Source organism: Pinus tabuliformis, chromosome 6, assembly GCF_031772625.1.
Source record: "Pinus tabuliformis cultivar Carrire ecotype Pingquan chromosome 6, CPIR1, whole genome shotgun sequence".
Taxonomy (NCBI): Eukaryota; Viridiplantae; Streptophyta; class Pinopsida; order Pinales; family Pinaceae; genus Pinus; species Pinus tabuliformis.
Window position 1 is genome coordinate 1,411,233,207 of NC_142292.1, and position 4,155 is coordinate 1,411,237,361.

Below are 4,155 nucleotides of genomic sequence, written 5' to 3' on the forward strand. Positions count from 1 at the left end.
TATGCTTTGATCAGTTTTTGCCTTCTGTTGTGTTAAGAGGGTAATTTTCAAGCAGATTAAGTACAGGAAGGAGCGACAGAATCGATACAAGGGAGACGAGAGGAAAGCGGAACTACAAGTAGGCCTTCTATTCTCTCTTCTTATCTATTGCTTATAGGGAAAGTCTAAAACACTTTAAACTATTGTTCTAGGCACAACTACTTGTCTAGTGAATTAGTATTTATCCGTAGATGCTAAATTCTTCAAAACAGAGGGAGCTCCAACTACAGGTTGTGGAGGAACTGTTTGTTCCTAAGGACGAGGAGCCTCAGACTGATGCGGAGCAGCTAGGGAGACGAGAGGAAAGCAGAACTACGGGTAGGGCTTCTATTCTCTCTTCTTATCTATTGCTTATAGGGAAAGTCTAAAACACTTTAAACTGTTGTTCTAGGCACAACTACTTGTCTAGTGAATTAGTATTTATCTGTAGATGCTAAATTCTTCAAAACAGAGGGAGCTCCAACTACAGGTTGTGGAGGAACTGTTTGTTCCTAAGGAGGAGGAGCCTCAGACTGATGCGGAGCAGCCACATGTAGAGGTTCCAAGAGTGGAGACATCCACTCAAGCAGAGTCTTCCATAGATGGACGAAATCACACAAGAGAAGCTGGCCGATTGTTGGAGGATGCGAGAGAGAATGTGGGAGCACGATTTTCTCAGCGTAGACAGAGGAGGTCACCTGAGAGGTACATTGGATATGTGGCCCTTGCTGGGGAATGTGTTGAGACCGAGCCATCTTCCTTTGAGGAAGCAGTGCAACAACCGATTTGGGTTGATGCTATGGTGGAGGAGTATGACTCCATAGTTCGTAATAGTGTTTGGGACGTGGTTCCGAGACCGGAGAACAAGTTAGTTGTGAGTTCCTGTTGGCTTTACAAGGTAAAGCAAGCTGTTGATGGTAGTGTGGAGAAGCATAAGGCAAGATTTGTTGCCTGTGGATTTTCATAGGTCGAGGGGATTGATTATGATGAGAATTTTGCTCCTGTCGCAAGGTACTCATCTATCAGATCTATGTTGGCACTATTAGGACAGATGGGTTGGAAGATCCATTAGATGTATGTGAAGACTGCATTCCTCAATTGTGAGATTGAGGAAGAGGTGTACCTAAAGCAGCCAGAAGGTTTTCAGACCTTCGATTGTGAGTCACATGTGTGCCAACTCAAGAGAGTGTTGTACAGGCTGAAGCAAGCACCTCGTGCTTGGTACACCAAGATAGACAACTACTTCACCGGGTTGGGCTTCACAAAGAGTGAAGCGGATGCGAACCTGTACCACATCATGGTGAAAGGTAAGCTGTTGATCATTGTACTTTATGTTGATGATCTCATATTGACTGGTGATGATCAGTTGATCATGTCTTTCAAGGAGGACCTTACTAGAGAATTTGAGATGAAAGACATGGGTCTCATGCATTACTTCCTTGGCATGGAAATGTGGCAGAAGGATGGGGAGTTGTTTGTGTCTTAGGGAAAGTATGCCAACGAGATACTCATGATATTCCACATGGAGAAGTGCAAGCCCATGCAGACTCCTCTAGCAGGTAACTGGAGGAAGGAGGATGCTACTTCAGGAGAAGTAGTGTAAGCTACTGTTTACAGGCAGCTTGTGGGTTCACTGATGTACTTAGTGAACACACGACTAGGTTTGTGCTATGCGGTGAACCAGCTGAGTCAAGCGATTGTTCAGCCTACCAAGATGTTTTGGAAGGCGACAAAGCATGTATTGAGATACCTCAGAGGCACATCTCAGTATGGACTATGGTTCATATGGACAGAGGGAGTGAAGCTACAGGGCTTCATTGATGCAGATTGGGTAGGGAGTCCATCAGATCAGAAGAGCACATCAGGAGAGATTTTCAACCTTGGTTCAGTGGCAGTTTCTTGGTACAATAGGAAACAGAGGTCGGTTTCACTCAGCTCGGCAGAGGTATAATACATGGCTGCAAGTTAGGCAGCATGTGAGGCCATCTGGATGCGAAAAATCCTATTTGGTTTGTTTGATCAGAGGATGGATCCAACTGTGATCTATTGTGATAATCATATTTGTATCAAACTCTCTGAGAATCCAGTATTTCATGATATGTCCAAGCACATCGACATCCTGTATCATCATCTCAGACACTGTGTGGTGACGAGGATCATGTTGCTGCAGTATATTTCAATAGAGGAGCAAGATGCTGACATTTTGACAAAGGCACTGTCAAAGTGTAAATTCGAGTTCCATAGAGACAGGATCGGGGTGGCAGATAATCCCTTTCTTGTTGAGAGGGAGTGTTGAAATACGACAACAAGAATATTCCAATTTAATTTGTCCTTGAATTAAATTGTGAATTAAAATCGAATTTAGTCTTAACAACTACTTGGAAATAATTAATTAATTCATTTTGAATTTAAGTATGGGGGTTTACACAGTGCATTATATTAGATATCATTTTGGGATTCAACTGCGTTAAGTAAGTCATTCACGTATGACCATTTCCATGAGAGGTAGTCGTAACTGACTAATTTCTCATGATTTTTGAATAGTTCACTTAGCACTCATTGCATCGGGTGATGCTCACAGGGGTGAAGAAGTGGGATTGAAACTAGTGAAATGAATCACATAGCATCAATCATCACTTCCGGGGCTTGCACCCGGTAACCAGGACTTCCCAAGAGGTCACCCATCCCAGAACTCCTCTGGCTCAAGCGCGCTTAACTGTGGAGTTTTCCCCACAGTCAAGCCCACTTAGCTTGCTACCCCATTTGCAAAACCTTAGCAAGTATTGTGCCTCATGAACCATTCAAGTAGAGATCCCTTGACTCTTTTTGAATTTAAGTATGGGGGTTTACGCAGTGCATTATATTAGATATCATTTTGGGATTCAACTGCGTTAAGTAAGTCATTCACGTATGACCATTTCCATGAGAGGTAGTCGTAACTGACTAATTTCTCATGATTTTTGAATAGTTCACTTAGCACTCATTGCATCGGGTGATGCTCACAGGGGTGAAGAAGTGGGATTGAAACTAGTGAAATGAATCACATAGCATCAATCATCACTTCCGGGGCTTGCACCCGGTAACCAGGACTTCCCAGGAGGTCACCCATCCCAGAACTCCTCTGGCTCAAGTGCGCTTAACTGTGGAGTTTTCCCCACAGTCAAGCCCACTTAGCTTGCTACCCCATTTGCAAAACCTTAGCAAGTATTGTGCCTCATGAACCATTCAAGTAGAGATCCCTTGACTCTTTTTGAATTTAAGTATGGGGGTTTACGCAGTGCATTATATTAGATATCATTTTGGGATTCAACTACGTTAAGTAAGTCATTCACGTATGACCATTTCCATGAGAGGTAGTCATAACTGACTAATTTCTCATGATTTTTGAATAGTTCACTTAGCACTCATTGCATCGGGTGATGCTCACAGGGGTGAAGAAGTGGGATTGAAACTAGTGAAATGAATCACATAGCATCAATCATCACTTCCGGGGCTTGCACCCGGTAACCAGGACTTCCCAGGAGGTCACCCATCCCATAACTCCTCTGGCTCAAGCGCGCTTAACTGTGGAGTTTTCCCCACAGTCAAGCCCACTTAGCTTGCTACCCCATTTGCAAAACCTTAGCAAGTATTGTGCCTCATGAACCATTCAAGTAGAGATCCCTTGACTCTTTTTGAATTTAAGTATGGGGGTTTACGCAGTGCATTATGGGGGTTTCACTAGTTTCAATCCCACTTCTTCACCCCTGTGAGCATCACCCGATGCAATGAGTGCTAAGTGAACTATTCAAAAATCATGAGAAATTAGTCAGTTACGACTACCTCTCATGGAAATGGTCATACGTGAATGACTTACTTAACGCAGTTGAATCCCAAAATGATATCTAATATAATGCACTGCGTAAACCCCCATACTTAAATTCAAAAAGAGTCAAGGGATCTCTACTTGAATGGTTCATGAGGCACAACACTTGCTAAGGTTTTGCAAATGGGGTAACAAGCTAAGTGGGCTTGACTGTGGGGAAAACTCCACAGTTAAGCGCACTTGAGCCAGAGGAGTTCTGGGATGGGTGACCTCCTGGGAAGTCCTGGTTACCGGGTGCAAGCCCCGGAAGTGATGATTGATGCTATGTGATT